This window comes from Canis lupus, chromosome 27, assembly GCF_011100685.1.
Source record: "Canis lupus familiaris isolate Mischka breed German Shepherd chromosome 27, alternate assembly UU_Cfam_GSD_1.0, whole genome shotgun sequence".
NCBI classification, from domain to species: Eukaryota; Metazoa; Chordata; class Mammalia; order Carnivora; family Canidae; genus Canis; species Canis lupus.
The window spans coordinates 8,942,896-8,968,652 of NC_049248.1; the positions used below are offsets into that span (position 1 = coordinate 8,942,896).

General features: G+C 42.0%; 1 protein-coding gene across 10 annotated transcripts in view; it reads right to left on the reverse strand.

Annotated features, from left to right (window-relative positions):
• DPPA3 (developmental pluripotency associated 3) overlaps positions 1–25,757 on the reverse strand; it is an 85,623-nt gene that overhangs the window by 40,081 nt on the left and 19,785 nt on the right. The window contains exon 1 of one of the 10 annotated variants that reach the window (XM_038576711.1): positions 11,784–11,845. The exons of 7 other annotated variants lie outside the window; for them this stretch is intronic. The gene's annotated coding sequence lies outside the window, so the exon portion shown is untranslated. Of the gene's footprint in view, positions 1–1,076; positions 1,261–4,947; positions 5,017–11,783; positions 11,846–25,757 lie in introns of those variants that run through there. 2 more of the 10 variants (XM_038576710.1, XM_038576709.1) reach the window with 2 other exon arrangements.

A 25,757-nucleotide genomic window follows, 5' to 3' on the forward strand; every position in this document is an offset into this window, starting at 1 on the left:
AAAAATGTCATCACCAGGAGAGATTCCTTTGTCTTGTGGGAAATGAACTGGATACAAGAACACTACCAGGTAGTACTCTTAAGGTCATGAAACAGAAAGGCTCACCAACCACATTAAAAAGCTCCTATTAGGCAGGGGTGCCCGGGTGGCTCAGTAGTTTAGCGCCGTGTTTATCCCAGGGTGTGATCCTGGAGACCTGGGATCGAGTCCCACGTCAGGCCACATGCTTGGAGCCTACTTCTCTCTCTGCCTCTCTCTGTGTCTCTCATGAATAAATAAATAAAATCTTAAAAAAGGGAAAAAGCTCCTATCTCACTATATTTCAACTTCAGGTGCACAGCAAAAAGCAAGTGATGAGGTAAACAAATGGATTCAGAATGTCAAAAACCAGATAACAGGCTCAAAATGGAGTTGTTCCTGCTACGCTCCATATCACCAAATTGATACTGAATGTAATTAGTTTTGGCTCTCCCAGAAGTGAAATCTGAAGCCAGGAGTCTCCTGATTGGCGAGTTAGGGAATCTGCCAGTAGACCTCTGCCATTCCCTACAGGAAAGTCCCCTTGTATTAACCAATCTACTTTTTCACCCAGTACCACTTCCTTACTCCTGCTCCCGTCTGCCTATAAAATCTTGTTTACCACTTTTTAAATTTTTTTATTTATTTATGATAGTCACAGAGAGAGGGAGAGAAAGAGAGACAGGCAGAGGGAGAAGCAGGCTCCATGCCAGGAGCCCGATGTGAGATTCGATCCCGGGTCTCCAGGATTGCGCCCTGGGCCAAAGGCAGGCGCCAAACCGCTGCACCACCCAGGGATCCCTTGTTTACCACTTTAGAATTCCTTTCTACCTGCTAGATTGGATGTTGCCCAATTCGTGAATTATTGAATAAAGTCAATATGATCTTTAAAATTGATTCCACTGAATTTTGTTTTTTCGGGAAATAGGATACAGTCGAGTCGGAACTTAGTTCCCAAGCTAAGGGATATGCAGTCGATAGACTTCAATACATAGTCCCCTAAAATATGACATCTTGGCTGATCAAATATTTTAAGCTGAGAGGTGCCCTTCCCATACCTGCAAGAAACGAACATCCTCATCTTCAAGACAGAGGGACACTGATAAGAATCCAAATGAAGGGCAGCCCCAGTGGCGCAGTGGTTTGGCGCCGCCTGCAGCCAGGGGTGTGATCCTGGAGACCCAGGATCGAGTCCCATGTCGAGCTCCCTGCGTGGAGCCTGCTTCTCCCTCTGCCTGTCTCTCTCTCTCCTTCTCTCTGTGTGTGTCTCTACAAATAAATAAATAAAATCTTTAAAAAAAAAAAAAAAAGGAATCCAAATGAAGGGGCACCTGAGTGGCTCAGTGGGTTACGTGTCTGACTCTTGGTTTTGGCTCAAGTCATGATCTCAGGGTCCTGGGACCAAGCTCCACATCAGGCTTGCACTGCAGAGTCTGCTTGAGATTCTCTCCTCTACCCCTTCCCTGCCCCACACCCAACACTCTCTCATATAAATAAATAAAAATTTTTAAGGTTTTATTTATTTATTTGAGACAGAGCACAAGCATGGGGATCAGAAGAGGGAGAGGGAGAAGTAGGCGCCCCACCAAGCAGGGGGCCCAATGTGGGACTCAATCCCAAGACCCTGGGATCATGACCTGAGCACCCCAAGTACCCCTAAATAATGTTTTTTGTTTGCTTGTTTGTTTGTTTTTAATAACCGAAATGAACAGGCCTTGCTAAGTTTCCCTTTTCACTACAATTACCTCATACTCCTTAACCCATGACTGTCCACTCTTCATCAAATCTAGCATAAAAAGATTCAGCTTACCCACTTGTTTGGGTCTTCGTTTCCTTATGAAGGCTGCTGTAAGTAAAATTTATACTGAGTGAATGTGTATGCTTTTCCCTTGCTAATCTGTCTTTGTCAGTTTAATTTTTAGACCCAGTCAGAGATCTTAACAGGGTCAGGAAAGCTTCTTCCTTCCTCACACACTGTTTATATATGTTTGTCTCTTGACTGCTTCATCCTTCACCTTTGATGGGGTTGTCATGAGAACCAAAGCTGAGGTTTGAGGAAAGAGCCCCTAAACAGAGAGTGCCAGGTACCAAGAACGCACCCTGTTTCCACCAGTGGCCATAGCTGTAGCTGGCCAATTAGCCCGGTGAGCAATCATGAATTTTGTTTGCATTTCAAGGGCAGAGCCTATGTGGTCCCACAATGAGATAATAGTGGGTACCACTAATGCGTTACTGACGGTTGACATAGTTGTCACTCACAGGTGATATGATTGTGACTTGTTTTTTCCATCCTTTTCTTTCTGTAAGTAATAACTCTTTTTTTTTTTTTAAGATTTATTTATTCATGAGAGACACACACAGAAAGAGGCAGAGACACAGGCAGAGGGAGAAGCAGGACCCTGATCCAGGACTCAATCCCAGGACCAGGATCCCAAGACCCCGGATACACAACCTAAGCCAAGGGCAGATGCTCAGCCACTGAGCCACTCAGGTGCCCCTTGTAATATTGATTACTATTTTACTTACTGGATATATATTTTATAACCTACTGTATGTTTAAACACACATAATGAAATCTGCCTATATCTCATGTGCTAGTTATTTAGTGAACATTTAACTATGAGTTTCATCTTTGTCTCATAAGCTGCTAGCTTAAGGGTATCATCCATCCCATTTCTTTTTTCCCTCTATTGCAGAATTGAATACACTCAAATAACATTTTATTTTATTTTATTTTATTTTATTTTACTATTTTATTTTATTTTATTTTATTTTATTTTATTTATTTTCAAATAACATTTTAAATGCACATTATATAGGGTGCCTGAGTGGCTTAGTGGTTGAGCATCTGGTGTTAGTGGTTGAGCAATCCTGGGATTGGGTCTCACATTGGGCTTCTTCCAGGAGGCCTGCTTCTCCCTGTGCCTATATGTCTCTGCCTTTCTCTCTGTGTCTCTCTTGAATAAATAAAAAAAATTTTTAAATCAAAAGAAAAAAAAGCACATTATATAAACATCAATGTGAGAAAGTTATATGATCTCACTTAAATGAGGAATTTAAGAAACAAAACATAGAAGCATAGGGTAAGGAAGGGAAATATAAAACAAGATGAAATCATGGAGACAAACCATAAGAGACAATCATAGGAAACAAATTGAGGGTTGCTGAAGGGGAGGGGGGAGGAGGGATGGGATAATGGGGTAACAGGCATTAAGGAGGGCACTTTTTTTGATGTGATGAGCACTGGGTATTATGTGCACCTGATGAATCACTGAACACTTGTCTCTCTCTGAAACTGCATTAGGTGTTATTTAATTGAATTTAAATTTTATAAATAAATAAATAAATAAATAAATAAATAAATAAATAAATTTTATAAATAAAGAAATAAATACATGCACCTTATACCTTTTACCAGGAATGCTGATCTAACTAAAACAGAAAATAACCAAATTAGAAGGATAAGGAGATTTGAAATTTGTGAATGTGTGGTAGAGGAGAAGATAAAGCTAAATCTCTGTTGAAAGTCATTAATAATGCCCAATACCAAAAAAAGGAAGGAAGGAAGGAAGAGAGAGAAGGAGACAAATATATAAAATCAAGAAATATCATTATAGGGATCCCTGGGTGGCGCAGCGGTTTGGCGCCTGCCTTTGGCCGGGGGGTGGGGTGGGGGGGGGTGGTTCTGGAGACCCGGGATCGAGTCCCACGTCGGGCTCCCTGCGTGGAGCCTGCTTCTCCCTCTGCCTGTGTCTCTGCCTCTCTGTCTCTCTCTGTGTGACTATCATGAATAAATAAATAAAATCTTTAAAAAAAAAGAAATATCATTATAAACATGCTATTTTGAAATATGGAGATACACACACACACACACACATACACACACAGAAAATACGCCAAAAAAATTTAAGGCGGGTGCTCCTCAGAAATAAAATGGAGAGGGCAGCTGAAGACAGTCTTCACAAATCCACAATTGTGGGCTACTTTACAGAATATGCACATATAACTTTTTAAAAAATAGAAAAATAGGAAATATTCAGAAAATAGGAAGTATTCAGGAAACAAAAATGAACATGTTTCACGCTTAGGTTAGGAGAGGTGGGGTTTTTAGGGAGAATATGAAAGGTTTGAGGAGATTCAAAATGTTGAGAAAGGAACAATATAATTACAAAAACGTTGCCAGATTTCATACAGAATATCAAGAACCATGGGACACCTGGGTGGCTCAGCAGTTGAGTGCCTGCCTTCTGCCCAGGGCGTGATCCTGGCTTCCTGCATGGAGCTGCTTCTTCCTCTGCCTATGTCTCTGCCTCTGTCTCTCTCTCTCTCTCCATGTATCTCATGAATAGATAAATAAAATCTTAAAAAAAAAAAAGAAAAAAGAAAAAGAAAATCAAGAACCAAGTTAGATTTATTTATTTATTTATTTTAGACCTTTTTTTTTTTTTTTTTTTTTTAATTTATGATAGTCACACAGAGAGAGGGAGAGGCAGAGACACAGGCAGAGGGAGAAGCAGGCTCCATGCACCGGGAGCTCGATGGCCCGGGTCTCCAGGATCGCGCCCTGGGCCAAAGGCAGGCGCCAAACCGCTGCGCCACCCAGGGATCCCCTTTATTTTAGATTTTATTTATTTATTCATGAGAGACACAGAGAGAGAGAGAGAGAGGCAGAGACACAGGCAGAGGGAGAAGCAGGCTCCATGCAGGAAGCCCAATGTGGGACTTGATCCTGGTACTCTGCGATCACTCCCTGAGCCAAAGGCAGACGCTCAACTGCTGAGCCACCCAGGCGTCCCCCCAAGTTAGATTTAAGGGACAAATAATACAGTAAAAAAAGAAAGAGAGAAAGAAAGAAATTGCAGCATATATGACAGATAAAGAACACAATAATAATGAATAATGAATAATGAATAAGAATCCAGGGGGCACCTGGCTGGCTCAGTCTGAGGAATCTGCAACTCTTGATCTTAGACTCCTAGGTTCAAGCCCCACATTGGGTGTAGAGATTACCTAAATGAATAAAACAACAACAAAATCTATTAGATGAATTTCAAAAAAACGCAAAGATTTCTCATCTGAGGAAGTATGAGTAAACTAACGTGTAAAATATTTCACTTCTACTCAAGTTTTAAAACCCTAATTCAGATAGCTTTTAAACTATTGCATGGCAATTTTAGAATAGATAATACTAGGAAAGATGTATTGTGAGATTAGCATTTCCCATAGTTGGCAGCTGTGAATGAAATCTTTGAAATATTGTCTAACGATAGATATTAAGAGCTTTAAAATACATACATGCAAAACACGAGATTTCAGACCAGGTAAACTCTTCAATTATCTCTAGTACCTAACACATTACGGACTCATAGACATGAAACACTTGCTTGAAAAAAAAAAAAAAAAAAAAAAGAAACACTTGCTTGTTAAGTGAATTAACACTTAAGACCAACATCTCTACTTAGAGTATTATTAAAAACCAAATTCAACTGAGTACATTCTATTTTTTTATTTTTATTTTTTTAAATTTTATTTATTTATGATAGTCACACAGAGAGAGAGAGAGAGAGAGGCAGAGACACAGGCAGAGGGAGAAGCAGGCTCCATGCACCGGAAGCCCGACGTGGGATTCGATCCCGGGTCTCCAGGATCGCGCCCTGGGCCAAAGGCAGGCGCTAAACCGCTGCGCCACCCAGGGATCCCCTGAGTACATTTTAAAAATCTATATTGGCTTTCTTCAACGATCCATGAATGGGACGGCAACCCATCTAGTGGATAAAATGGAGCTCCCAGGACTGCACAAAATGAAGGGAGACGGGAGCATCACGGGCATTACACCAGGTAAAAAAGCTCATTGGAAAAAAAAAAAATAATAAAAATAAATAAATAAGCTCATTGGTTATTGCAAGGTCACTTTCCTTTAGGGGATGTTGGGATTCCATCAGGCCGACTACCTAACTAGTGTTGATCAGGCGATTCCTGATTGATTGGTTTAAGATATCATCTCTGGGAGAGCTGAGACTATAATTAAGTCTCAGTTTGATGAAGTGTGTCTTAACATAAGTGAGTCGTCTTGGGCCTGTTACCTTGGTTCTAATGCTATCAGAATGGGCACAGATGTCCAAGGGAATCTCAGACACATAAACATATGGTGAACCAATGCATACCATTTACATTTTCCATTTTTGAAAGTTGGAAATATGAATTATTATCTTTTTAACTTTTATTTATTTATGATAGTCATACAGAGAGAGAGAGAGAGGCAGAAACATAGGCAGAGGGAGAAGCAGGCTCCATGCACCGGGAACCCGACGTGGGATTCGATCCCGGGTCTCCAGGATGGCGCCCTGGGCCAAAGGCAGGCGCTAAACCGCTGCGCCACCCAGGGATCCCTGAATTATCTTTTCTTAGTAAGAACTAATAGCTAGGATTACAAAATAGAGCTGGGGGAAGAGAGCTTAATAGGAAGAAGGAAAAGAGGAGAGAGCAGCTGGGAAGCTGTCCCAACCCATGTAAGGGCTTGAATTCTCTCCGATGTTGGGGCTCTTTTCCAGACATCAAGAACTGTTGATGTTTTCAAGGGATAGTGTTATTTAATTAAATAGAAGGAAAGGAGAAACCAATGTATCAAACAATTTGCTCATACAAGTTATAGTTCCATGGATATATTATTTTTAAAGTAAATTAACGTCACAATTACAAAATATATGTGTAACTATTATCTTCTTGGATTCTGCATGATTTACTATTTTGCAAGGAGAGATGTTAATGATGTAGTATTTTAAAAAATGTTTTGAAATATAATTGACATATGACATCACGTAAGGTTAATAAAAATGGTGTGTTCATTTGATTCATTTATATATTGTAATACGATTCCACTTTGGGGTTAGCTAACACCTCTATCACATCACATAATTTATTTCACGTGGAAGAAATTAAAATCTAGTCCTTTAGCAACTTTCAAGTTTACAACATGGTATTGTTGTCTATAATCACTATTTTGTGATCAGAGCTCCAGAACTCATTTATGTACTAGTTGCACATGATTTACTCTTCTACTATCCCTAGTGCTTTGTTACTTGTTTCTTCCTGTTGTTCTCCACTACCCTCAACAGAAGACAAAGTAGGAAACCCACAGGAGGTGAAAGAAGTGTTTGACAGGAAAAGCTTCAGAGAACTGGTCCCAGTTAGCTCCAAATTTTTCGGTTGGGGAAGATTGCCACTATTCTCCCTCTTGTCCTATAATACACAGGCCTAGCTTGCAAAGCAGGGTGGATTTTTAGGCGATCTCAAAGAGATACAACTAGAAAAGATAGGCTCTTTAAATTTTCCAATAGAATTGTGGAAGTTGTGGTTTTGTGAGAGAATAGAATTGGAAGCATATCAGTTCTAATTCAATCTCAATACCCACCCACTTAATTCTTTCAGTCAATGGTTCATTTCTTTTTAAATGGACTGGCAGATGGGTTTATTTGATAGGTTAAAAAGGGGTAAGAGTTGAATTTCTAGGCCAGTCCCACCTACCATTTAATTGGAAGTCAGCTGTAATTGAGCTAAAGTTGTTTTTCAGATCAACTTGAAGCAAAATATCGCCTCTCTGACAGACCTCTGGGAGGTCAGATCTAGATCTGTTCAGATCTAGGTGGAACTTCAAGCTGTGACTAGAGAGCTCCATGGACCCACCGCAGAAGTTTCCTTTGAACTTCAGGATTCACAGATGGGCAGGGGAGAAAATTAAGGGGAAGACACAGATAAGCCTGATAACTCCCTTCTTGACAATGGGTAATTTCAGATTCCTTGTATTAATTTCCAGACCTTGAAGGAGGAAAAAAACTAAGTACACTTCCTCAAGCCAGAAGCAGAAAGCTTGTAAGTCCCTCCTGTAGCAAAACAGGAGGGCAAAGGGAAAATCTGTTAAGGGTGAACTACATTATTGAACTATGTTAACAATGCATTGTTAAAACAACAACAACAACACCACAATGCATTGTTAAGAACAAGACAACAGGGATCCCTGGGTGGCGCAGCGGTTTGGCGCCTGCCTTTGGCCCGGGGCGCGATCCTGGAGACCCGGGATTGAATCCCACGTCGGGCTCCCGGGTGCATGGAGCCTGCTTCTCCCTCTCCCTCTGCCTGTGTCTCTGCCTCTCTCTCTCTCTCTCTCTCTGTGTGACTATCATAAATAAAAAAAAAAAAAAAAAAAAAGAACAAGACAACATGTTGGCAAATTTAAATTAAAAAAAAAAAAAAAAGAAGAAGACCACAGGCACGAAATGGAGTCACTTGCGCTAAGCCCCACCTCACCAAACCTAGAATTATTTTTTTTTAATTTTTTTTTAACTTTTATTTATTTATGATAGTCACAGAGAGAGAGAGAGGCAGAGACACAGGCAGAGGGAGAAGCAGGCTCCATGCACCGGGAGCCCGACGTGGGATTCGATCCCGGGTCTCCAGGATCGTGCCCCGGGCCAAAGGCAGGCGCCAAACCGCTGCGCCACCCAGGGATCCCCAAACCTAGAATTAATTACAACTTTGGCTCTTCTAGAAATGGAATCTCAAACCTGCCAATCAGGGATCACCTGATCAGCCAGCGCTAGTTAGGTAATCTGATAGATTACTTTATTATTCCCTAAAGGTAAGTAACCTTGTCAGAACCAAGCTGCTTTTTTGCCTAAGTATAATGTCCTGTTCCTGTTCTCTTCTGCCTTAAAAGTCTTTAATTTTGTACAGCTCGCGGGAGCTCTTTTCTATCTGCTGGATTGAATGCTTCCCCATTCCAACTGATTTTTGCTCAAGTAAACTCTGACAATTTTTAATATGTCTAAATTCATCTTAAAAAATTTTGGGGCGGGGGAGCAGCCCGGGTAGCTCAGTGGTTTAGCGCCGCCTTTGGCCCAGGGCTTGATCCCGGAGACTCGGGATCCAGTTCCATGTCGGGCTCCCTGCAAGGAGCCTGCTTCTCCCTCTGCCTGTGTCTCTGCTCCCCCGCCCCTTAAAAAATAAGTAAATAAAATCTTTATTTTTTTATTTTATTTTATTTTTTTTACTAAATCAGTTCATACCATTTTATTCATATTGGAGCTCCACTGGAGTCAGGGATGAAGTGTCCTCTTTCATTCTAAGAATGAAATCTTGAAGTAACATCTCAGGTGCTCTCTGAGCTAACTGGTCATCAGAAGGCAGGATCCCTAATTTCTCTGAATTACTGGTTTCTCTGTTTTCTGGAGGCATCGAATTAATCATCATGCTGCCAAAATCCAAACGGAGCCAGTCATCAGTGTCCTTCCCTTCTCTTAATATGAGGCAAACTTTTAACATCTCAGGCATTTGTGCATTTTTTTTTTTCTTTCTTTCTTTCTTTCTTTCTTTCTTTCTTTCTTTCTTTCTTTCTCTTTCTTTCTTTCTTTCTTTCTTTCTTTCTTTCTTTCTTTCTTTCTTTCTTTCTTTCTTTCTTTCTTTCTTTCTTTCTTTCTTTCTTTTTTAAAGACTATTTATTCATGAGAGACACAGAGAAAGGCAGAGACATAGGCAGAGGGAGAAGCCGGCTCCCTGCGGGGACCCCGATGCGGGACTCCATCCCAGGACCCCGGGATCATGCCCTCTGCGCCACGCAGGCTCCTCTGCGCTTTTCACGACGTGGTGGGTAGGCCACGGCGCTGGGGCCTGGCGGAAGCTGCCTACCAATCACAAAGTAATCTGTATATTTCATTTCTGTTGGAAACTTCATCTCACAAGTCTTGCATTTTCTAGCTTCCAAAGGGAAACCAGCATATCGATGTGTCAACGTTAGGGCCCGAAGGCTGTGCCACGCCTGACCAGGCGCCTCCGCGCCAGCTGCCCCGCGTGGGTTGGGGGGACCGCGGCCCGTGCACCTGCTGAGGCCGCCGCCCAACGCCGCAGCCAGCAGCCCCCGGCGCCCCGCCCCGCCGCGCCTGCCGAAGCTTATCGCTTAACCGCCCAGAAGCGTCCAGTACCCGGAGTGTTCAACAGTGAAATAGCTTCAACTGGAGGTTGGAGGAGGCGGGAAGTCTTTTAAGATCAGATGAAGGGAATTTAAAATTCTAATCTGCCGCAGGAGTTTAAACTGATGGAGCCGGCGCCCCGGCTGTACTTTCTCTCTTATCTGGTGGAGCCCACCTCTTCCCTCCAGGCGGCTTCTCTAGCTCAGAAAGGTTTTCCGTCGTCTGGTTGGTTTCAGGTCAGGCAACGGAGCCACAGGTGAGATAAAAGCTTTGCCTCCGAGGGACGCCTGGGAGGCTCAGCGGTTGAGCACCTGCCCCCGGCTCAGGGCGTGGTCCGCGGGTCTCAGGATCGAGCCCCGCATCGGGCTCCCTGCCTGGGGCCTGCTTCTGCCTCGGCCCGTGTCTCTGCCTCTGTGTGTGTGTGTGTGTTTCGTGAATAAATAAATCTTTATAAAAAAGAAAAGTTTTGCCTTCGGGAGCAAATATTCTGGTGGATTGAGACAACAAACCATAGATCCAAAATATAGGGTGGGTCGTGAAAAGTATTCCGAAGAGAGGTAAAGCCTGGTACGGGAGAGGCGAAAGCTGCTGTTTGGGAAGATCCTCAAACAACACGGTTTCTGCGTTGCCTGCGCTCAGTCCGCGGCTCTGGGCTGGGTTTGGCTGGGCGGGTCTCCCCCTACACGCCTCTGCTTCTCCCCCCTTTCTGCGGCCCCTGCCTGGGTCCCTCAGCCCAGTGTGTCCCCTTTGCGCTGGTTCAGGTTGTCCACTGCATCTCGAGTGGAGAAGCCTGTTTCCCCCGGTGTCCAAGGCCATCTGCCCTGATAAGGCCCGACACGCGTCAAGCGGGGGGTAAGCAGCGGGGCTCCCGGCACCTGCGCCCACCCGGGCACCGGGACTCTGCAGCCCCGCGCGCCCGCCACACCCAACCGCTCCAAGCTTTGCCTCTTTTCTTGCCCGCGCCGCCTGCGGCTGCTTTCCTTTCCGCGAATCCACCTTAGTTCGTGAAATTCCACAACGAAGAATCAATATTCCCCGGGTTCGAATCCTGGGTCTGTCAATGATTGAAAGGCTTAGTGGAAAACATTTAATGACTTTACAATGGGAGAGCCGGCTAAAGAGCGGCCTGCTGGGCAGGGTTCTGATAGGAAGAGCTCAGTATGGGGGTAAATGTCCCAACAAATGCGGTTTGAATGAAGATCCTGGAACCATAAGGTACTGGCTAACTAGTCAATTAGGCCTACCAGAAGAAAGCCGGGGGGTGGCTGGTTTGGGGGAGCGCCTGGGTGGCTCCATCCGCTAAAGCATCTACCTTCCTCTTACGTGATGATCCCAGGGTCCTGGGATGGAGTCCCGCAGAGGGCTCCCTGCCCAGTGAAGTCTGCTTGTCCCTCTACCTCTGCCCCTCCCTCTGCTGTGATCTCTCTCTGTCTTATATAAAATCTTTGTAAAGAAGAGGGAAAAGAAAAAGAAAAAAGGAGGATGGGCATAATTCCCCACTCCTTTTTTTTCTTCTTTTTTTCTTCTTTAAAGATTTTATTTATTTATTCATGAGCGACAGAGAGAGAGAGAGAGGCAGAGACATAGGCAGAGGGAGAAGCAGGCTTCATGCAGGAAGACCGATGCTGGACTCGATCCTGGGAGTCCGGGATCACATCCTGAGCCAAAGGCAGATGCTCAACCGCTGACCACCCAGGCATCCCAACTCCCCACTCCTTAAGTGTGGGCTGGACAGCCTCATTTCATTTCAAAGTGTACAGTATGGAAAGTGGGGGTTGGGGGCACAGTGGTGGAGAAACCTACCAAACATGATGACCTCAGCCAGGTGATCAAGGGCAACGTCAAGAGTGATAAGTCACATTGGTAGCGCGTACCCTTGATCTGAAATGATGAAAATGACACTTTGCCACTGTGGTCTCCTTTCAGTAATCTGTAACCCTGATCTCTTCACAAGAAAAAAAAAAAAAAATAAGGATGAATTCCAGTACTGCAATATCGTACAAAATACCTCACTAGGACTCCTCCAAATTGTCAAGGTAGTCGATAACAAGGCAAGTCTAAGGAATTCCCCAGCCAAGAGAAAGCTAACGAGGACAGGACTGCGACAAGTAATGTGGTGTCCCGTGTGGGATCGTGGAACAGGAAAAGGACATTAGGTAAAAGCTAAATAAAGGAAATATAAAATAAATTTTGACTTTAATAATATATTAATATTGGTTTATTAATGTTAACAAATGTACCATTCTAAAGTAAGAAAATAATAGGGGACACGGTCATATTTGCTTCTCGATTTTCCTATAAATCTAAAGCTATTGGCAAAAAAATGAAGTCTATTCCATCAAGGGCATAGCTCTTGGAAGTTTGACCTTTTATCCTTTATACACAGTCAGCAGCTTCAGCCTTTTCTACCTTTGCTTCCCTCGGGCTACCTTTACTTTTATTAGGAATTTTGTATATCTTTCTTTTTTTTTTTTTTTTTTAAGATTCTATTTATTTATTCAGGAGAGACACAGGCACACAGTCAGAGGGAGAAACAGGCACACTGCAAGGAGCCCAATGCAGGACTCAATCCCAGGACCCTGGATCAGGACCTGAGCCAAAGGCAGACGCTCAACCACTGAGCCACCCAGGTGACCTAAGATTTATTTTGAAGTAATCTCCACACCCAATGTGGGCTCCAACTCAGCACTCCAAGATCAAGAGTTGAATGCATTACCAACTGAGCCAGCCTGGTGCCCCTGTTTATATTAGAATTCCTAATGTTTTGTGTAGTTGCATAGATTTTGAGTGTTTTTGTCTCTTTACCCTATATTCTCCATAATGACTGCATGTGTGTTTCTGTTTGTGAGCATATGCACACACATAATTTTGTAGGACATGAGGCTTTTCTGAAGTTGTATGTGGCAGGCTGAATCATGGCCCTCAAAAGGTGTCCACATTCAGTTCCCTGGAACCTGTGAATATGTTACTTTACATGGCAAAAGAGACTTTGCAGATGTCATTAAGTTAAGATTCAAGACACCAGAAGATGATCCTGGATAATCCAGGTAGGCCCAAGATAATAATAAAGGTCTTTGTAATAGGGAGGTTGAGGGGCCAGACAGACAAGCTTAGAAGAAACGAAATATTGTTTTCATTTGGGTTACAGAACAGTAGCAGATGAGAGACAAGGTCATAATGACCCCAGACTCAGCTTCCTATTAATATCTCCCCCTGGCACAGGAGAGAGGCCTACCCATGGGTATTGATGAAACTGGACCTGACATTAAGTGCTTGGGAATATGGTGTGCAAATTTTTTCATCCACATTCTAAGGGAGGTGTCTCTACCCTGTGTGCAATGAGAATACTTCCATCTATGTTCTGGATTTCAGCCCCCTCTTCCTCAGGGAAATGGCTTTTCCTCTTGCTTTCTGTCTTCAACTCTGGTTCCTTCCCATGAATATGTTTGAACAGGTCTAAGTCCCTAAAAAAAAAGACCAAGGGGATTTGGGGGCGCGGCGGGCGTGGAGTGAGGGGGGGGGAGGGAGGGAGGGAGGGCGGGGGAGGGGGGAGGGAGGGGGAGGCGGGAGGAAGGAAGGCCGGAAGGCGGGAGGGAGGAGGGAGGGGGGCGGTAGTGGGGATGTTCGGGTTGTAGTCTTTGGTTCGGGTCTTTTTTCTTTCTTCTTTCTTTTCTTCGGCATTCTGGTCTTTCTTTCCCCTCCCTCCCTTCCTTCCTTCCTTCCTTCCTTCCTTCCTTCCTTCCTTCCTTCCTTCCTTCCTTCCTTCCTCTTTCTCTCTTTTCTTTATTTCTTTCTTGATTTTATTTTTAAGTAATCTCTACACCCAACTCAGGGTTCAAACTCACAACCCCAAGATCAAGAGCTGCATGCTCCACTGACTAAGCCAGCCAGGTGCCCCCCAAATACCTCTTTCTTTCCTTCTCTCCTTCTACTTTATCTCTTATCTGCTGTTCAATGCCGATTTCTCAATATCAGCCCTTTCCTTTTCTGGTCTCTCATCCCTCAATCTGGGGCCTACCTGCTCCCTTGAAGAGCTTTCTGTAGCTGCTCTGTATATATATATATTTAAAGGTTTCATTTATTCATTCATGAGAGACACACACAGAAAGAGAGAGAGAGAGAGGCAGAGACACAGGCAGAGGGAGAAGCAGGCTCCATGTAGGGACCTCCTAACTACTTAGGAGTTTAGGACTCAATCCCGGGTCTCCAGGATCACACCCTGGACTGAAGGCGGCGCTAAATTGCTGAGCCACCCGGGCTGCTCTGCTCTGTTCATATTTAACAAAGTCCTCTAAACACCTAGTGGACCTTGTTTAGGCCTTCTTCTCAGAAATATTTGACCCCTTTCAAAAAGTCTTTCTTAAAACATTTAACTTATACAACACTACATTCTTCAGGATTTCTTTTTATCTAGAAGGAAAGACACTTTTTCCTTGCATTTTCTGTTAAAAGAAAATGTTTTTAAACTGAAAAAAGAATAAGAAAAAAAGAAAAGATAAACTGAGGTAAGGCACTTGGCTGGCTTAGTCAGTAGAGCATGTGACACTTGATCTCAGGGTTATGAGTTTGAATCCCACATTGGGCATGGAGCCTACTTAAAAAGATTTAAAAAAAGAAAGATAAACTGAGACGTATTGAAATTTTTTTAAGAGTTTATTTGAGCAAAGTTTATTTCAATCAGACAGCACCAAACTGGAAGTGGTTAGGAGCACTGTAAGGACAGGACCAGAGGGAAAGACATACAAAGTTTAGGAGAGAAGCAAGAAAATTATTTGGGGGGATCCCTGGGTGGTGCAGTGGTTTGGCGCCTGCCTTTGGCCCAGGGCGCTATCCTGGAGACCCAGGATTGAATCCCACGTCAGGCTCCCGGTGCATGGAGCCTGCTTCTCCCTCTGCCTATGTCTCTGCCTCTCTCTCTCTCACTGTGGCTATCATAAATAAATAAAAATTAAAAAAAAAAAATAAAATAAATAAATAAAAGATGAAGAGTGAGTCAAAGCGTTAAAAAAAAAAAAAAAAAAAGAAAATTATTTGGTTGATTGGCTATTGCTTAAAGCCTTGGTGGCTATGCTGGTTGTCCCTAGCATTTTGATTTTGTAAGCTTGAGGCATTCATGGGCTTAGATTTTGGTTTATTTATGTAGGCTCCATGGCATTAGAGTCACATCAGTCTAATGGCCTCCTTGTCTAATTAATTAAACAGTTCTTTCTGTGGATTCTGCACTGTGTCCGTGATTTTTCTCATGGTACATTAGATGTCGTCAAGGATCTCATGGATGTGATTTAAGAAGTTAAAGAACTCCCTAAAAATGCAATCAGGGTTGTGAATATGTTTTCTCTGGGAAGCAGATAGATTACTTTCATTACAGTTTTCTAAGTGTCCGTGATTCATAAAAGATAATGATCCATTGCTCTGAGCAAGCTTCCTGGGCAATCCAGTGACACCTAAATTGGCATATGCAACTCTCCACTCAACGTCTCTTTGGACATTAAGGCGGCAGCTGAGCTTTACCCCCAAACCTGCTCTACTTCCTCTATTTTCTACCTCAATGATTGGCACCCTCATCCATCCAGCTGCCCAGGTCCAAAGCCTCACTGCCATATAGAATTCCTCCTTTTCTTTAGCCTAGATACTCAATCACTAATTCTGTTTAGTTGTATGTATTTATTTTCATGTCTCTCCAATCCTTGCTGTTAAAGCCACTGTTATTTCCAGTCAGAATTACTGAGCCAGTCCCCTAGTTGACCTCCTCCTATTACTTAGTTCTCTGTGATCCATTTCTCTTCCCATTGAGGGTATGTTTTGCTGAAAGGTTATGGGGAAATCCAGCCCATGCCCTACTATGGGGCTTTATTAGTCCAGAAGAGACTGTGTCTAAATGACTGTCTAGAGATGAAATCTTTAAAAAAAAAAAAAAAAAAAAAAAAAGTACTACAGTTGATGTGTGCTATCAAGCAGATGCTGGCCTCATGAGAGCCACCGTGATGACAAACTTGCTTTTAAACTCCTCAAAGCCCACTGCCCACCAAATGAAGTCCACATTTTTCATATGGTTTACAGGGCTTCTCCTGCTCTAACCCCTCTTCTATTTTATCATCTTATCACTTCCCCCAGGGTTTGGTTTAGGCTCTGCTCAATTCTCAACCTCATCCCAAGTCCTGTGTGCCTGCAAGCCCCAGATGTCAGGCACATGTGCAGCTCCCTACTGCCCCACCTGTCCCCCAAATCCCATGATGGTAATGGCGAATACTTGTTAAGGCTGAGTCGGGCTGAGCGCTTTGCTTTAATTATTTACTTATCCTCACAACATCCATATAGGAAAAGTACCTTTTTTTGGATAAGGAAACTAAGACATAGAAGTTAAGTAACTTGCACAAAGCCACATGGGAAATAGTGATGGAGCCCTGGAAAGATCCAGGCAGTTGGCCTTCAGAGTACATGTCATAACCACTTCTCTAGCCTTACTGAAATGGCATTTCTTCCAGGAAGCACCTCAGATCCCTCATTTCTAGGTAAGGCACTTTTCACATTGCTGCCTCCGGATGCTGTACTCACCCTATTACATCATCATTGTTGGTTTTCTTACCAGTCCCCTGACCAGAATGTTAACTCCATGAAAGAAAGCAGTTGTTCAAAAATGTCATTAGTATGGTGGCATTCACACTGCCTTGCCAGGGACCCATATTAAGAAATATACCCAGGGTGGGATACCTGTGTGGCTCAGCGGTTGAGCATCTGCCTTTGGCCCAGGGCATGAACCTGGAGTCCCAGGATCGAGTCCCACATCGGGCTTCCTGCATGGAGCCTGCTTCTCTCTTCTCTTGCTGCCTATGTCTCTGCCTCTCTCTCTCTGTGTCTCTCTGTGTTTGTCTCTCATGAATAAATAAATAAAATCTTTAAAAAAAAGAAAGAAACAAACAAACATACAAACAAACAAGCAAACAAACAAACCCAGGGCATCTGGGTGGCTCAGTCCCTCAAATGTCTGCTTTCTGCTGGGGTCATGATCCCAGGACCTTGGTATCAAGCCCCAAGTTGGGCTCTCTGCTTAGTGGGAAGCCTGCTTCACCCTCTCCCTCTGTCTCCCTCTTCCTTTCCCTTTGCCTTCTGCTCCCCCTGCTTGTGCGCACGTGCTCTCTCTCTCTCTGTCAAATAAATAAATAATTTTTTTTTTTTTAAAAAGAAAGAAATATACCCAATATAGAGGTGGGTGCCTTGAGGACTCAGTTGGTAGAGCATGCGATTGTTGATCTTAAGGTTGTTAAGTTTGAGCCCTACACTGGGTATAGAGATTACTTAATCTTCCAAAAAAAATAAATAAAAGGAAGAATAAATATAAACACTATAAAATTTAAAAAATAAAATAAAAAAATTAACTCCCCTCCCCAAAAAAGAGAAAGAAATATATTAAGTAACATATCTAGATAAATATTAATAGCTAAAATTTTCAGGAAAAAATTAGCCATTGTGCAATGCACTCATATTATCTACAGGGTTGTTTTTTTTTTTAAGATTTTATTTATTTATTCATTCATAAGAGACACAGAGAGAGAGAGAGAGGCAGAGACACAGAAAGAGGGAGAAGGCTTGCCCGAGGGAGCCCAATGCAGGACTGGATCCCGGACCAAGGGATCACACCCTGAACTGAAGGCAAATGCTCAACCACTGAACCACCCCGGTGTACCAGTTTATTTTATTTTTTTTTTAAGATTGTATTTATTTATTCATGAGAAATACAGAGAGAGGCAGAGACAGGGAGAAGGAGAAGCAGGCTTCCTGCAGTGAGCCTGATGTGGGACTTGATCCCAGGACCCTGGGATCACGACTTGAGCCAAAGAAAGATGCCCAACCACTGAGCCACCCAGGTGTCCCCAGTTTTTTTTTTTCAATGCCGACACACAAAATTTATTTCGATATTCATTAATGAGTCAAAACAAAGGTTGAAAAACACTCACCTAGGGCCCTTGGGTAATTCAATTGGTTAAGCCTCTGCCTCGGGCTCATAACATGATCCCGGGGGGCCTGGGATGTCCCCACATCAGGCTCCCTGCTCTGCAAGGAGTCGGCTTCTCCTTCTGCCCCTCCCCCCATTCATTCTCTTTCTCAAATTAATAAATAAAATCTTAAGAAAAAAAGAAAAACACCCACCTCGTGCATTGCCTGGAACAAAGTTAGGACACCATAATATCTGTTTAGTCATTTGTTTGATTGTTAAATCGATGGGCACGTATATTTCATACTCATCTATATAGTAAGTCACATTTAGTCAAAGAATGAGTGCATCAGTTTTCAAGGTTGTTTTGGTTTTTGTTCTTTCTACCTCAACCTTAAAATTTGTTAATTCTGCTACTGCTTTTGAAACAGCAAAAATAAACTTGGAGCTCCTGAATCTCAACAGAGGTTAAAGAGGTTAATCCTAAGGGTAAAGGTCAAGAGCAACATTTTTTCTATTATCTTCCAACCCTTTAAAACAAGAATAACTTTTAAAAATTTGTTATCTAAGAATGCGAGGCTTACAAAACATTGTTATCCAAAGTAATACAAATGACCCCACCAATCCTTATCAAGGGCTAATTTCTACCCTTGGAGGAAAGGAGAACTACTTTTTGTTTTCTTTGCTCTAGGCCCAGACATTCAGGGTAACGTTTTAGATAAAATAAACGACTTAAAATAGCATTAATATTTTATTTCCCTTGCCTTCAGAAAAAACTAAAAGATTCACACACAAGCTGTTATCCAGAAGAGAGACTGTTCATAAACATTTAAATTGCCATTCAAGTAATTTCTTAGTCATAATATACAAAATATCAAATATGACATTTTATCATGAAATATTATTTTATCTTTCATCTAATTTTTATTTCCAAAGTTATTTCGGCAGCCCCAGTGGCTCAGTGGTTTAGCGTCGCCTTCAGCCCAGGGCATGATCCTGGATACCTAGAATGGAATTCCATGTCGGGCTCCCTGCATGGAGCCTGCTTCTCCCTCTGCCTGTCTCTGCCTCTCTCTCTCGCTCTGTGTCTCTCATGAATAAATAAAATAAAATCTTAAAAAGAAAAAAAGTTATTCAATTCTGTGTTAAATATTTATCCTATCTAAAATACATAATTGACTGTTGCTCTATTTATTTATTTATTTATTTATTTATTTATTTATTTATTTATTATTTTAAAAATATTTTATTTATCTATCCATAAGAGACACAGGGAGAGGCAGAGACATAGGCAGAAGGAGAAGCAGGCTTCCCACGGGGAGCCCGACGTGGGACTTGATCCCACGACCCCAGGATCACGACCTGAGCCAAAGGCAGATGCTCAACCACTGGGCTACCTAGGCGTCCCAGCAATTCTATATTGTATAAAAACCTATAATATGCATATTCCTTGACCCAATAATTCCATTTCTAGAAAGTTGTTCTGTAGAATTACTTGAAGTGCCCAAAGATATTTCTACTTATTTATTCAACAAGTAATATTTACTTATTTATTATATTTATTGAGTAGTGACTGTCTTACCCCACTAGAATGTAAGTTGTTTGAGGCCAGGGATTTTTATCTGTTTAGCTCACTCGTACATCCCAAATGTGTAAAACAATGCCTGGCACAAATATCCATTGAAGAGATTAATGAAATTATTTGTATGTTAAAAAATACATGCTGTGAAGGATGTATTTTTGAAAGTAAAGGAGACTGCAAGCGTGAGAGAAGAGCACAAGTTGGAGAGTAAAATGGAACGGTAAGACTACACTTTAATGAGAGAGTGAGGAATGTGTAGAGACTTGGAGGTGAGAAAGTCAGACATGGGGACATCTAGTGAAAGTTTTCCTGGCAGAGGGAGCTGTGAGCACATAAAAAATTTAGAATAGCACCAGTGGAGGAGAAGGAAGATTTTTCTCTCTCTTTTTCTCTCTCTTTCTCTCTCTCTCTCTCTCACACACACACACACACACACACACACACACACACACAAAACAAATTGGAGTAGCAGCCAAATCACTGTGCTGGAGCCAAGTGAGCAAGGGGCAAAATTAGTAGATGAGGCAACTGGGATAGGATCTTGTAGACAATGACTTTTCCTTGGAGTAAAACAGCCACTGGAGGGTTTATGAGCAGAAGAATGAATGAGTTAACTGACCTTTTTAAAGAATTTGGCTGATGTAGGGTACCTGGGTGGCTCAGTCAGTTGAGTGGTTCAGCATCCAACTCTTGATTTTGTCTCAGGTCACAATCTCAGAGTTGTGGGTTGGAGACACCTGTCTGGCTCACCACTCAAGCAGGGAGTCTGCTTGAAATTCAATCTCCCTCTCCCTCTGCCCCTCCCACCTCTCATGTACATGCATTCTTTCTTTTTTTCTCTCTCTCAAATAAATAAAAAAATCTTTATTTATTTATTTATTTATTTATTTATTTTTTAATTTTTTTATTTATTTATGATAGTCACAGAGAGAGAGAGAGAGAGAGAGAGAGAGAGAGGCAGAGACATAGAGGGAGAAGCAGGCTCCATGCACCGGGAGCCCGATGTGGGATTCGATCCCGGGTCTCCAGGATTGCGCCCTGGGCCAAAGGCAGGCGCCAAACCGCTGCGCCACCCAGGGATCCCAAAAAATCTTTTTTTAAAAAAAGATTTATTTATTTATTCATGAGAGACACAGAGAGAGACAGAGACAAAGGCAGAGGGAGAAGCAGGCTCCCTGTGGGGAGCCCGATAAGAGACTCAATCCCAGGACTCCAGGACCATGCCCTGGGCTGAAGGCGGGTGCTCAACTGCTGAGCCACCCAGGCATCCCTAAATAAATCTTAAAGAAAATAATTTGGCTGATGTGTTGAGAACAGACTGGTGGGGATGGGGATAGGCCAAGATTGGAGGCAGAGATCAATTCAGAGGTTACAGTAAAGAAGAAATAACAGTGTCTTAGATTAGAGTGGCTGCCGTGGAGTACAGATTCTGAAAATATTTTGAAAATCGAGCCAGGAGAATTTCCTGATGAACTGAATATGGGGTATGAGAAAATGGAGTCAAGGAATTCTAAGGGTTTGCAGAGGGGTAGGGTACATAGAGCAGAAATTCCAGTTTGAATAACATAAAATTTTACAATGAATTTTAGACACCCAAGAGGAGACGAGTAGATAGCTTAGTAAAATGGTTCTGAAAGAGATGATCTGAGCATACAAAAAGTCATCAGGATATATATATATATATATATTTATATATATGATGTTTGAAGCCATAGCTTAGATGAGATCAAGGTGGTGAATGCAATTAGAGAAGAAAAGAGACCTGAGACCCAAGGTTGGGATACCCCAACTATAAAAGACCAGTGGGAAGAGGAAGCAGAAAAGGAGCTTGGGAATGAATGACCAGTGAGATAGGTGGTAAACCAAGAGAGAGAGCACACTATCCTGGAAGCCAAGTAAGGGTAGGAAGTGGGAGAAAGTGATCAACTGGGTGAAAACCTGCTGAGGGATAAAGTCAGATGAAAGTCAACAACTCAGTATTAGATTTGGTTGGTGCCCTGGACAAGAGCAGCGTTGTAAAATGAAAGAATAAAACAGGTGCCTGGCTGGTTTAGTTGGTGAGCATGTGACTTTTGATCTGTGGTCATGAGTTCAAGCCCCATGTTGGGTTTAAAAAAAGAAAGAATAAGACAGCAAATATAATGAATTATTTCAAGAAGTTTTCGGCAAGGGGCACTTGGGTGGTTCAGTGGTTAAGTGTCTGCCTTTGGCTCAGATCGTGATCCTAGGGTCCTGGGATTGAGTCCTGCATTAGGCTCCCCCTGCTTCTCCCTCTGCCTGTGTCTCTGCCTCTCTCTGTGTGTCTTTCATGAACAAATAAAGTTAAAAATAAATAAATACTGCTTCTCCCTCTGCCTGTGTCTCTGCCTCTCTGTGTGTGTGTCTCTCATGAATAAATAAATTAAAAATCAATCAATTAATTAATTTTTAAAAATGCTTAATAGTAAAAAAGTGGTGCCTGGGTGGCACAGTCAGTTAAGTGTTGGACTCTTGGTCTTGGTTCAGGTTGTGATCGCCAGGTTGTCAAGTGAGCCCCAGGTTGGGCTCTATGCTCAGCAAGGAGTCTGCTTGGGATTCTCTCTCCCTCTCCTTCTGTTCTGGTGTATAACTCACTTCAAACAAACAGACAAGTCAAAAAATCAAACAAAATGAAAGGTCAGATTCTTTCCAAAAATATATTGTTAGTGTGTTGGCTTTGGAGGTGCCCTCAACAAATTCTTATTCTGCCTGTTTGGGTAATCCCTTATTGCCTGTGCTCATTCCTCTTTTCTCTAAAAATTGCAGGAGAGATGTCTATGGTGACCAGGGTGTGGGTTGTTGTAAGTAGTATAGAAAATCTTTTTTTTTTTTTAATTTTTATTTATTTATTTATTTATTTATTTATTTATGATAGTCACACACAGAGAGAGAGAGAGAGAGAGAGAGAGAGGCAGACACAGGCAGAGGGAGAAGCAGGCTCCATGCACCGGGAGCCCGACGTGGGATTCGATCCCGGGTCTCCAGGATCGCGCCCCAGGCCAAAGGCAGGCGCTAAACCGCTGCGCCACCCAGGGATCCCAGTAGCATAGAAAATCTTAATGAGTTTTCCTTATTCCTGAAGATCCTTCTCAACTTTTTCTTAGATTTAAATTATTATTATTATTATTATTATTATTATTATTATTATTTTTAATGATAGTCACACAGAGAGAGAGAGAGAGGCAGAGACATAGGCAGAGGGAGAAGCAGGCTCCATGCACCGGGAACCCGACGTGGGATTTGATCCCGGGTCTCCAGGATCGCGCCCTGGGCCAAAGGCAGGCGCTAAACCACTGCACCACCCAGGGATCCCTCAACTTTTTCTGAAGTGTCCATACTAATACTATGACTTGGTATCATGTCTAAAAATGATGAGGACAGAAGGGCGCCTGGCTGGCTCAGTGGTTACAGCCTGGGATTCTTGGTCTCAAGTTGTGGGTTTGGCCCCATGTTGGCTGTAGAGGTTACTTAAAAATAAAAATCTTAAAAAAAAAAAAAAAAATATATATATATATATAAAGGGACACCTGGATGGCTCAGCGGTTTAGCACCTGCTTTCAGCCCAAGGTATGATCCTGGAGTCCCGGGATGGAGTCCTACATCGGGCTCCCTGCATGGAACCTGCTTCTCCCTCTGCCTGTGTCTCTGCCTCTCTCTGTGTGTCTCTCATGAATAAATAAATAAATATTTTTTTTAAATGATAAGGATGTCTACAATTCAACTGAGAAGAAAAGATTAAAAAACAAAACAAAAACGTTTCAGTGTCTTTTTATTACAGGAAAAGAGGAATATATATATATATAATATATATAATATATATATATATATATCAGTAGGAGAGTGTGAGTGAGGTCAGTGGGTTGGGTTAGAGAACTTCATTCTTTATTTGAAGTTCTCCTTAATGTTACTACCATTTCTTTCCCTGTAGGACTTTGTATTGTCACTTCTATACCTTAGTCCTTAGAATGGTTTTCTAGACAATCAGTAAATATTTGTTCACCTCCTGGCAGAAGCATCTGTATCACTCTGTGCTTTGGTAGTTATGACTACGTTGGTTTAATAACCTTTTTATGATGATAAAACTAATAAATATTTAGTATACAAATTTTGGAAACTATAAAATTTACAAAAGTTATAAGAAATAACAACTATTAACATATTGATATCAATCTTCCAGGCTTTTTTCTGTGCCTATTTGTGTAAAATTGGCTTTTCTATATATTGTTTCAAAATCTGCTTTTTTTGCTTAATAATACTCATGGCTATGCTTCTATAGCATTAAGTATTTTTTCAACATTACTTATGGTTGTTTTTTTTTTTTTTTTTTTTTAATTTTTGTTTATTTATGATAGTCACAGAGAGAGAGAGAGGCAGAGACACAGGCAGAGGGAGAAGCAGGCTCCATGCACCGGGAGCCCGACGTGGGATTCGATCCCGGGTCTCCAGGATCGCGCCCTGGGCCAAAGGCAGGCGCTAAACCGCTGCGCCACCCAGGGATCCCCTACTTATGGTTGAATAATATTTAATTTGTAGATAATCTATAATGTATTTACTATTATACAGTTAGGGGGGCAGCCCAGGTGGCTCAGCGCTTTAGCGCCACCTTCAGCTCAGGGCCTAATTCTGGAGACCTGGGATCGAGTCCCAGTCCGGCTCCCTGCATGGAGCCTGCTTCTCCCTCTGCCTGTGTCTCTGCCTCTCTGTGTCTCTCATAAATAAATAAAATCTTAAAAAAAAAAAAAAAAAAGACCTGAGCTATTATACAGTTAGGTTATTTTCAAATTTTCTTGATAAGAAATAATACTAAAATGAATAAAATTATAATTCTTTGTCCACTCCCATTAATTAATTCACTCAACCAATATTCATCAAATGCCCATCATTTGTCCCTACCCTCATGGAGCTTATAGTCTAGTGGCTTAGAATCATATTCCAGAATCAGAATTGCTGATCAGAGAATATGAGTATTTTTTTAAAAAACTGTGGTAAAATGTACATAACACAAACTTTATCATATTAATCATTCTTTTTTTTTTTTTTTAAGTCATCTCTATGGATGCCTAGGTGGCTCAGTGGTTGGGCATCTGCCTTTGCCTCAGGTCATGATCCTGGAGTCCCAGGATCGAGTCCCACATCAGGCTCCTTGCAGGGAGCCTGCTTCTCCCTCTGCCTATGTCTCTCCCTCTCTGTGTGTGTCTCTCATGAATAAATAAATAACTTTTAAAGAAAAAGTCATAAAAAATAAATAAATAAATAATTTTAAAAAAGTGATCTCTACCCCCTACATGGGACTCAAATTCATGACTCCAAGATCAAGAGTCATACCCTCTACCCACTGACCCAGCCAGGTGCCCTGCTATTGTCTTTTCTCATCTTCCCAGTTGATAGACATTTTATTGCTTTAATCTGCTTTTTTTTTTTCCTAGTGAGGATGAACATCATTTATACTTATGATCACAATAATTCTGGTGGACTGATATATTTTGTTTGTTTTATTGATTATAAAACCAAAGATCAGAGAAACAGCTTGTGCAGGACTGCCCAGACAGTGAATGATAGACCTGGGGTTTTAATCTAAGTCCATGACTACAGAGCCATATTGCCTCCCTTTTTGAATTTCTGATTTGGGCTGAAAATCCAGAATCACAATGTTTTTGTTTGTAAAATCCTTAAAGACAATCCAATTCAATCATGTGATTTTATAGGTAAAGAAAGTGAGGCCCAGGGATGCCTGGGTGGCTCAGTGGTTGGACGTCTGCTCAGGGTATGATCCCGGGGTGCCAGGATCGAGTCCCATGTTAGGCTCTCTGCATGGAGCCTGCTTCTCCCTCTGCCTCTGTCTCTGCCTCTATCTCTCTCTGTCTTTCATAAATAAAATCTTTAAAAAAAAAAAAGGTGAGGCCCAGATAGGTTAACCCTTTGTGACATCTCAGACCATTTAAATCTTTCTATTTAAAAAATTTCCATGCCTGGGTATGTATCAAAATGCTGGCACTGAGTGAAATAACCAAGATTACACAGGCCATTAGAGGAGCTGTGATTAACTTAGGTTTTCTGACTCTTGCTTGATTTGGTGCTTTTTCTTGCTATATATAAATTGCTATATTGCATACCCTCAATTATTTTCTTTCCTTGATTATGTCCCCTTTCATAAGTAAAAATGATAACAATAATTAATACCAGCTAATTTTTATCCAGTAGGTCAAATGACAAAACTAAAACAGGTTAGTAACAAGTTTGATGT